Raw genomic sequence first — 11,516 nt, 5'->3', positions numbered from 1 at the left:
AAGTCGGAGACTTGTGCGGGAGAGGAGGCGGCATATTATTATTACGCAGGCCGCATTTGCGCCCAGGAACGACTTATGTTAGTAGGCCCTAACCACCATTCAGTGCAGGAATGAGGGAAACCTGGAAAACCTCATTAATTAGGGGGGTGGTCAAATGCCAGCCGGTGTCAATCTCTCACATTGACCCAAGCCAACATTCTTGCACCCTACCATACCTGCACAGAGGGCGCCAATCCTCCTTACAAGTATAGATAATCACCAAATGATAGTTAAAAGTCTGAAAATTATGGTATGTTAAAAAAATCGATTTTTTTTTCAATTTTGTTGCATTTTTTTCAATGCAAAAGAGGGGTATTTTTTTTCTTATAAATAAATAGAAGTAACTCCGGAACTACTGGTCTCAGGAACACGACAGTCATATCACTGGATAGCTGATAAAAAAACAAATATTTAAAATAAATATATATGCCCTACGCCCTTTCTGGGCCGAGATAGCCTTTTTTTTTAAATCACAGCTCCATTGTTTATAAACATTAAGGGCTGAAATTAATGCTATATATGCACAAAGGTCTAAACTTTATGATACATTCAACTCCACGAAGATTCATGAATAATTAAAAAACTTATAGTAACTCAAAGTGGAGGTAAATTATCTTAGCTCGTTCAGTCGGCTTGGAGGAGGAACCAGCTCGTTAGATTCAAAATCGTGCCTGCTCGAAAATTTTGCAATATCTCGGCTTCCGCTTGACGTAGAAGCTTCATTTTTTTTAAACTGAGGTAGCTCGTCGAAAAAATGACAACTAGACCACCAAGCAACCCCTAAAATATCATCCAACCCCTAAAATAAGGGTTGATTCTTATAAGTGGTTCTTTAAAACATTTTTTCGTCGTGCAATTTGACTACAAATACCTTTAAACATATGGAATGCAATTAACAACCTGTAAAATGTTATCCAACCCCCAAACCAAGGGTTGGTTTTTATTACCGTCCTTTTTTTCATTATTTTTTCTAAAATTTTACAGAAAATATATTTTCTACAAAGAACAATTATTATTTTTGAGAGTGATATTCTTTTTTGAATATCACTTTAAACAAGGCTGAAATGAAACAAAAACGGATTTCCAAAATTTCGTTTTTTTTCAAATATTTCGAAAACTAATCATGTTAGCCTTGATTTTTTAGAGGCATAATATTGGTACCCTGATTACGCAACTTTGCCCCCCATTGAAGCTACTTCGTATCTCTTACCGTTTCCGAGATCCCTGTAGTGAGAAGAGAATTTGTAACAACCTGTATTTTAAACAGCGGGAGGGAAAAATTAAAAAAATTAGCTTAAAATAATTTCAATGCTTTTTAAATACTGTATAGTATTAGTATTATCGGTGGTACACACAGCTATGAAACTTTTTATTCAAAATAAGTAATAGGCATTTTTTTAGACGACAATTAAAAGAAATATAAAAATATCTATGGCCTTCTTTTTGCTCTTACCATTTCCCCTCTGCACCAATAAACTATTTCTATGTACATAATATAGAGCTCCTAAGGCATGGATATCTTACAAAATTTCATTAATTTTTTTAAGTTCACTTGTTCAGTAAGTCCCATTTTTTTGATACTTGCATAAAAATGTGCCAGATGGTCTACAAAATACGATAAAAATCAAGGGATTTTTACATCGTTTGGAATATTTCTTTGATCTCGTACTAATCCTCATCCACGCAACAAATTTTTTGTCCCATGTGCACTTTCAATCCGCTTGTAATATATCTCTTTCACTTCACAACATAATAAAACTAAAAAATATTAAAGTATAAAAGAAAAGCAGCATGAAAATTGGCATCAATTCAATACTCAACCCGTCAAAGCCATGTTGTAGAGTTCGGGCACACGCGGCTCTTTACAGGACTGTAATAAAATATATTTGCATAAAATATAAAAGTTAAGAAAATACGTAAAAGTAAAAACACAACAAGAGTTTAGAGTTCACACAAGGTTTTAGTAGTCAAACAATTTATTTTAAATAGATCTCTGGAAAAAAAATTATGGGACAAATTCGAGAAACTTCTAATCAAATCTTAGTTTTCAGTTTTCAAATTCTTGCAGTTTTACACTACTTGAAAAAAATTTGACTTTTCTTCTCGCAACGTACGTCACAGCGACCTTAATGCTGCAAATTGCATTTAATTTTTTTTTACAAAAATTCAAAAATGAACATCCTTTAAAAAAATTGTCACTGAGGAGATTTTGGATGGTAAAATAATCTGGTATTACTAGATTTCGAACAAAAAATTACTAATACAATGTTTAAAAATTTACTCTCGAAAAAAGAAGTCGTAGCAAAGCAGAATTAGGGCAAGTTATAATTTTTAAGTTGTGTTTTTTATGATTCATTAGAAATATATATTAATTCTTATTTTAATTTTTTGTTAATGGTTTGTATACGTATAAATTGAAGCAGGCGGTATAAATATTTAAATATACACGCTGATTACAATTTTCAGTGGTTTATGCAGACGTGTAAAATAAAAGCATGGAACAGCCTGAAAATAATCCAGAAATGTACTAAAATGAAAACTGAGGTAGTGAACCAAGTACAACTCTGTTAAAAGCCGTGCCTTCCGATCTCTGGATCAGTTCTGCAACTAGAGTAGAGTTTTTCATCAATTTAAACGTTATTTGCGGTAAAAATGTGAGAAAAACCTCAAAAAAATGTTTTTTTTTCCATTTTAATCACTATTATGAAGTGTTTAAGCTCAAAAAGCGTTACCCTTTCATTTTTTCTGAAAAGTTTGACTGTTTGAAACAAAGAAACGGTTCTCTAGATCCTTCACAGGATTCTTCTTTCGTCATTCGTCATTTCGTGAATATCTCTAATTTAGCCGTCAATTTTCTAAAAAACCATAAATTACCCTTTTTCCTGTTTTTTAAAATTCGTCTAAAAGATGAAAAAAAAAAAAAAAAATCCGAAAAGTTGCGGCAGCATGTTATAGGAAATTTACTCCAGTTTTCGAAACTGCCCTTCAATTTTCTGTACGACCATTTGTCGCCGAGATATCGATGATTGAAGGCAAAAGGATCCTTTTCTATTAAAAGTCCGATATTTCGATGAAAAATGGTTGTATCGAAATTAAAAAAAAAGAAATTGAAGCTGGATAAACAAACTATCTGATCTATGCAATGGCTTAACTGAAATAATTTTTTCCAAGTCCGTGGACTCGGAAGAAAAAAAAAATTGCAAAATTTTTTTGTCGCGCTATTTCCTAGAATTGCATGATAACCGTAACTCCTAAAAAATTTCGACCGAAAGATCTAAAAACTAGAATCTTAGAGCTTCAAAATGCTTTTTTTTTAATTCCCGATACGACCATTTTTCACCTAAATACAGTCTGTCAAATATCACGGAAAAATTTCGGAAATTCTTTTGACCCTTTAATTGTTTGCATTAGTGTAGTTCCCTTAATTAGATGTTTATCAAATATATTTAAAAACATTTATAACTCAAAAAAATAAATAACATTTTTTACAGATTCGAAACGTATCTTCTACAGAAAACGTGTAAAACGCAATAAACCTTTAAACCCAATTATGCCACCGAAGCAAAATTTCGGTAGTACGTAATTATCTGCATAAATAAACATGTCGCATTTGATCTCAATCCGTAATTCGAAGCGAAGAATGTCTTCGCAGAGGTCGGAGTAATCAAATAGGGGTGCGTATTTTGTACGACAGAAATCAAAAGATGTTTAGTATAAAAGTACACTGTAATCATTTCATCTCCAAACTGGTGGTGTTTATGTTCGAGTAGAGAGAGGCCTTTTGCAGCTTTTCAGTAAATGAAAACGTTGCTTGTAATTTAGATAAAGTAGTACATGGTAGTGAGCACTTTCAGTCGCGGGCTTTCCATTCATTCTCCTTTACTTATACAAATTGCAACATTTCCAAAGGGCGTTCTCATCAAAATGGTTCCATTTATTATAAAAAATATTCACGACGGGGACTATCCGTATCTGCTCTTCTTTGACTCAACCCTACTTCTCATATTTTGATATGTAGAGGAATATTCACGTAATATTCTGCTCCCTTTGTACTTTGAAAAAAAATTGTATGAATCAAAGTTCAACTGAATTATCTCGTAGTTTTAAAATAATATTTATTTAAACTTGTTTCTTTGTATACTTTTACATATTTGTAGATAGTAAACACTAATATTGGGTTTGATAGATCTTTGATAGTAGCTAGATATAATCGAAAAAGACGTAAGAATAATGTTTACACATTGATAGAGTGTCAGTTGACAGAAATGTTACAGTTATAAACCGGAAAAAACTGTATATTAATGAAAACTCATATACCAGTCTAGGTTTACAAATGAGGAAACAGTAAATTGTCAAATCGATACCTCGTTTCACAACTAAGATATAAATAAATACATGCATGATTTAAACTCAAACGTATTACTAATAATAATCCATATTTCTAATGAACAATATCTTAATAAAATTATTATAATATTGGTCCTAAATTTAGTATGTTCGGTAAAGTGTATTCATCCATCCCAAGATGAAATAATTGGAATAGTACACTGAATCCTTTAATAGCGATACCTGGTTATACATCATGTCCCCGAAATACCAGTACCTGCAGATAATTCTTGTATTACCTATATCAGAAAATTATATACAGAGAATTTGGTGCCATCAGACTTTCATTGGATTATATATCTCAAAAAACGCATGCATGTTTAGAAGTTTTCAGATGAGAATGAGACAATTGATACGTCGCAGAGATGTTTGAAATTTTTTTAAGAGCATCGACAAGTTTATGAACAGGTAGACCAAGTGTCTATTGAAGAAGGAGGGCTGTCAAAAAATAAGATACAACAATAAAGACCGATAAGAGTGGTTTATTGGTCTTTAAATATACTGCCGTACCTTTTGCTCTCAGTAGTGTCCATTCGTATCCATTGTAGCATTTGAGCTGACAATTGAATGTTGTTTAGAAAGCTGGATATGTTCTTGTTTGGTAGGCCTTTAACTTGTCTGATACCTTTGTAGTGGTAGGATTTGCTAGGTACTAGCATTTTGTTCATTTAAAGTTTTTCGCTACAGTTCTGGATTAGGGTTATTGTTATTCGAATATTGTCTATTACACCTTCCACTCTCTTTTAGTTCACTGAAAACACATAAATTAGCCTTAAACGACAATAAATGTCTGGGCGATTTCTTTTAGTATGTATTAAGTAAGAAGCCGAATTTCGTAAATAACGCGAACGTTTTTATTGAACATACATAAACAAATAAGCAACTATAGAAGTTGAATCTTTCGCAGTGACCAGTTTATAAGGCCAAGTTACTTATAGGTAAAAGCTCAATACATGGTTCAGTGGTTTCACAAATATTACCCTGTTGGATCCTGCTGGTTCGACTCGAAACATAGATGACTTGTTTATCTACCGGAATGCTTTGGACCCATTAACTGTAGGCTGATTCACTGGTCGACATGATTTTTCTAACACAAATATTTAGGGATGATTCTTGTAGAAATTCACTTCCTAAATTCGAATCTGCTTTCAGATTTTTTCTGTCACGTGGGCTCTTTTTTGTTACAGGCTTTAAAGTTTTACGACAACATTTTAACCCTTCAGGTCCGAACTCTATAGTTTATGAAATTTCTATAGAAGTATATCTAATATTGAAATGGTACTTCTACCAATCTTGCACATCAGATTGGGTCTGATGAAGAATTTCGTGAAGGCTCTTCACAAAATGCTGCTGATACTTTTGAATAACTGAAAACTATGCTTCCCAATCTGAGTGATGCCAAAATAAAAGAAGGCGTATCTGTAGATCTTTAAATCAGAAAAGTTTTGAAAGACGAACATTTTGAATTAAAATTAAATCCCCTTGAACTAGTAGCGTGGGAATCATTTGTTTCTGTGGTGAAAGGACTTTTAGGCAATCATAAAGCAAATAACTACCCGCAGCTGATGGCAGAATACAAAAATTTAGAGTGCCGCATGTCATTGTTAACCTTGGTGCTGTAAGTGATGAATATGGGGAGCGGTTTCATCAGGAAATCAGCACTATGGAGCAGAAATACAGATGAAGATGGGATGCACTAATGATGGGTTTATCAAAGTGGACGATCATACCTTCACAAGAGGAAAAAAGGGAATCCTGCACTTTTCTCCTCAGACAAGATAATTAATTGCATTCAAATTATACGCTGCCTTGATTTCTTTTCTTTTTTATATTGTATTGACATTGAAAGTTGTAATCTAATTAGTTATTAGCTCTTTTTCGGGGTTGCTGCTCGAGCCTTTCGGGGGATGCTGCTAGTGATTCGGTAGATTAGGTAGATTAGGTAGATTAGTATACTGTGGATGTTGTTTTCTAGCAAAAACATCTGCTCATTTCTATGGAAAACAATTTTTTTGTTGTAATTGAAGCAAGTGACAATTATTTCGAAACAATAAAAGAATCAGTGTGTATTGATGTATTAATTTAATTAGCTAAACGAAACGGTGTTTACTGTCGCTGAAATAATAACGTACAACAAAAAAGGCAATTATCCAATTCGTTTGAAAGTGTACCAATTGGGTAGAATGAAAGAACAAGCGAAAACGCTGAGAACTTCGTGTCGACAGTGGCGGGGGTTTTTGTTTATGATGCCGGCTGCCTAAATTGGCTCAGTTACGAAGCACACGATAAATAAATATGAACGAATGAGACATTGTACCCCACAAAAAAAGGGTAAACAACTGTATATGTTATATTACAAAATAAATATCTTTAATATCATTTCAGACAGAAAACAGTTTTAAATTTATTCGTCAAAATGAAATTTGAATTGGTAATGTGGATTACTGACATAATTTTTTATTAAACTCTTGATTCTCAAAAATTTTAACAATATCTGTTCAGTATTAGAATTTTAAGAGGGTTCAATTTTGGAACTACATTATTCTATATAATCCACATACTGGGCCAATTATAGGCATAAGTTGAAAAAATTCTTTCCCATATGTTTTTCCTTCACGTAATAATACACACACAGCAGCAAATCGTGATACATCCATCTTACATATTCCTCTACTCCAATATTTCTTGAAGAGTGACCCAATGGGGTTATTAAATCTATTTTGGCAGCGGCCGTCCCTCAAGTACATTATGACTAACCCACGCAATATTGGTCGTGTCATCGTTCTCGCTATATAAATAAAGGAATGCCCTCTGTATATATCACCATCACAGAAAGGAAGGAAGGAAGCAGGACCATCATTTTTCATCTAGATATGACAAATATATGTTTGTGCGCTGGAAGTTATTACACCAGGCCCAGTTTTTGTGTTTATTAACTTGACGTAATTGATTATTTTAGGAATACCGTCCTTAATAAATGAGAATAATGTAATAAAAGGACAACATAATTTATGTTTATGTAATGTAATTTAAATATTAAGTACCGGTTTTGATTTTATAGAAATAATAAAATAAAAATAGTAGGTACCTCATAGTTTCGAACTAATAAAGTATCGATTTTAGAAAAATATATCATCATATTCCAATTTAATTTGAAATAATATTGATAAAAATTATTGCCCGTTTATGGACTTATACATACAGGGTGTTTCAGTTCGAGTGAATTAAACTTTAACCACAAATAGAACTCAATAAATAATTCAGAATTGCCTTATAAGGGTCTAAGTCTCACAGTTTTCACTGTACAGGACCATATTGGTCGGTTTTTAAAATCATATTATTTATGAAATCTTTGCTAGGTTTATAACTAACTCATTCAAATTTGGTGTGGTGTTAACATCTGCGTAATTTACTGTAAAATTTTCAAATTTTTGTAGGCCAGTGGCGTAGGAATGGGTAGTAAAGCGGGATTTTTTAGCCCAACTTCTACGCCAATGACCTAATAATCATTTGGAATTCATTTTTAGATTCTGTGGACAATTCTAGATAAAAAAGGTATAATTGTTGAAAATTGGTATAGGGTATCGTTTTACCGAAATACGATTGCAATCAATAATACGCAAAGTATTATATTTAAAATTTACTAGTCGTTTTGCCGATGTAGATAACATTATTTAATATTATTTTGAATTCTAAGGTAATAAGTAACATTATGACAATATTAATTTAAAATTTATTTTCTATCCTTAAGAAACTAAATTTCTTATCAGAAGAACGGTCTCCCTTTGAACTCAGATTTTCGGTAAAACGATACACTATACCGATTTTAAACAAGTATATCTCTTTTATGTAGAATTGTCTATGGAATCTAAAAATGAATCACAAATGATTATTAGGTCATTAAAGGTAAAAAAATCCCGCTTTACTACCCATTCCTACGCCACTGACCTACAAAAAATTGTAAATTTTACAGTAAATTATGCACATGTGTAATGTTAACACCACACCAAATTTGAATCAGTTCGTTATAAGCATAGCAAAGATTTCATAAATAATATGATTTTAATAACCGACCAATGTGGTTCTGTACAATGAAAACAGTGAGACTTAGACCCTTGCTTTATAAGCCAATTCTGAATTATTTATTGAGTTCTATTTGTGGTTAAAGTTTGATTCACTTGAACTGAAACAACCTGTATATAATATTTCCACTAGGTAACTATTTTTATATTTATTAAAATATTTTCCCGATTTCTCTAAAATTAACACGAGGTAAAAAGAAAACTTAACTGTTTCTTCACAATTATCATTAATATTTCATTACTCTATCCTTGCATCTCCTTTAACTTTTCCCTTACTCATTTTCCTGATTTCCAGATATAAAGTAGATCATACATTTTCCAAATAAAAATTATCTTTAAAAAGTTATCTGCAATAACAAAATAAGAAGATTTTTCATGTTGGATTGGGAATACCAATTATATATTATGTTAATATATTGTCCTTTTCATATATCTGGTATCGCTTATACTTATTCCGAATGGTCATGTTCCATTTTTGAGAGCGTAAACTAGATTTAATTCTAAAATTAGGGGACGCAAAAGTGGTAGGTCGAGTTTTAGTGCAAACAAACATATAATAGCAAACAAATATACCTATTCAAATTTGTAAACCAAATTTTACGATGTTTAATTAATGTTATTTTCAAAATGTTTTCTTCCTTGCATAGAAGTTTGTGCTCTTATTTTATTTTCGTTTTCTCTTGCTTTTTAGCCCAGTCGGTGGAAGTAATTTTGCACCAAAGGCACAAGTAATTAGTAATATGGCTGATTTTTTTTTATATAAGTTCTTTAAAGTATGCAGATTAATATAAGAAAAAGTTCACTGGTCCAAAAATATTTTGAAAAATATTTTGATTGTCGAAATTCTTTAATATTTTGGACTGGGATGAAGATACTGAAAAATAATCACTGGTCCAAAAATATTTTGAAAAATAATTTGATTTTCGAAATTCTTTAATATTTTGGACTGGGATGAAGATACTGAAAAATAAAAAATATTGTCTTGTCGAAGAAGTTTTTTCCAACGAAAAAGATACTTTGCATTTTTTTTCGTCTCAGCTATGGTTTGTCTGAAAAAAATTATTAAAGCCATGAAATCACCTTCCGCAAGCAAACAAGCGAATAAATTTACTCTTCAAACATAAGAATTGTCAAACTTCATTTAAATATGTAGAAATGAATATTCGATCTTAATTCAATGCAAAAAAATAAAAAATAAAAGAAAAAATTAAAATTTTTTTAAGAATTTTCAGTTTTCGAAAAAAAATTTCGAAAATTTTTTTTTTTAGATCTTCGAATATACTCAGGGTAGAAAATAGTAAATACAAGGTAATATTTACATTTTTTTATTACAAAATCATAGGGAAAATATTAAATACTTACAAAATATGCATAAAATCATCGTTTTCACGTATACTGTATTTCCTACCTGGATACTTTCATAGTTGTTGACTATTTCCATTCTACTCTTCGATTATTCGTCTTCATACTGTAACAATACCAAATATTATATTACCTAAACGATCAAAGGAGATTTACACCGGGAGCCAGAAATATTGCTATTTTCATATACTTAAAATTCAAAAAATTATTAAATGTGGAAAAATGTTTGTAACCAAATGAATTTGTGCTTAGAGATTCTTAATCTGTGTAATTTTGAAAAATGTCTCAATCAAATTAGTTAAGTTTTAATAAAGTTCCAGAGGCCGTAAACTCAAGATTCCTAAATTTTAAAAATAACTACAAGGGTCGTATTTCGTAACTAGATAAAATCCATTACCCGGAAATTTTATTTGTGAAAAAGGTCACCTAAATAATAATTCCCGACGCGAAAAAATTTTTTTCGAACCCTCCTTATGTTTAAGTATATATTTGTCAATGAGGCGCTCGGTTTTCGATTAGTTTATGTATTAGTGATGTAACGAATATCCGCATTCGCATTCGCGAATATTCGTTTGATTTATGATATTCGCATTCGCAAATATCTTTGAATATTTTGCGAATATGAACGTGAAAGAAACATATAGAATGTGAAAAAAATATTAGGTTCGTTCAGCATCGCAAATCGTAAAATAAGTCCATATTTCACTAGAAGTTGATTTACTCATGTTAAGAAATAACTAACAACAGTCTAACCTCACAATTCACAAACTCATCTGAGCCAGTAGCGAAAACAAAACAAAATTCCAATCATACAAAAATACCGTTCTACCAACTTAACAACGCTAATTTCTTTAGCCTCTAGCGCCGCTGTCACCGAAAATATTATGTGCGTCGCGCGCGGCATATTTTGAATCACTGATAAACAGCGCTAGATTTAAAAACTGAATATTCGTATTCGCATTCGCATTCGCGAATGACAACAACAGATGTTCGCATTCGCATTCGCGAATGCTTAAAATCTGGCATTCGTTACATCACTAATATGTATATAATATTATATGCTTAATTTTTTATTCCATCTTTTATTTTTAAAAAAAATTAACATACCATTGGAAAGTTTGACTTCCTTCTTGAAAATGGGCTTCACAATTATTAACTTAATACCCTATAACTATGCAATAGTGTATAATGTAGAGCGAATGGATACCTGGTTTATTGAATTTTTTCCGGCCAAACCATAGGTCGGACGAAAAAAGTATAAAGTGTCTTTTTTGTTGGAAAAAACTTCCCCTATAAGGTGGTGTTTTTTAGTTTTCTCCATCTTCATCCTAGTCCGAAATATTAAAGAATTTCCAAAAAAAAATGTTTTTCAAAATTTCTTTTGGACTAGGAAGTTGATAGACCAGTGAAATTTTTCTTATATTAATCTCCATACTTTGAAGTACTTAGAAAAAAAATCAGCTCTATTGCTAGTAACTTGTTTTTGTGGCCTCCGCCGACTGGGCTAATTTGGCTAGCCTGATGAATATGCTCCAAAAATCGGTCTCTAGTGCTTGAAACTTGATAGTGACTAAATTTTTCATATTTAAATTAATTTAAAGATCAACCTCCCATTTTTATGTTTTTTAATTTTAGAATTGTTTTCTT

The 11,516-nt window shown here is 31.5% G+C and overlaps 1 protein-coding gene across 1 annotated transcript in view; it reads left to right on the top strand.

Annotated features, from left to right (window-relative positions):
• LOC108904543 (paired box protein Pax-6) overlaps positions 1-11,516 on the top strand; it is a 110,862-nt gene that overhangs the window by 74,416 nt on the left and 24,930 nt on the right. The window lies entirely within an intron of this gene.

Source organism: Anoplophora glabripennis, unplaced genomic scaffold (genome assembly GCF_000390285.2).
Source record: "Anoplophora glabripennis isolate ALB-LARVAE unplaced genomic scaffold, Agla_2.0 scaffold23, whole genome shotgun sequence".
NCBI lineage: Eukaryota > Metazoa > Arthropoda > Insecta > Coleoptera > Cerambycidae > Anoplophora > Anoplophora glabripennis.
Note: the sequence above shows the minus strand (reverse complement) of the source record. Positions and strands in the feature narration are given on the sequence as shown.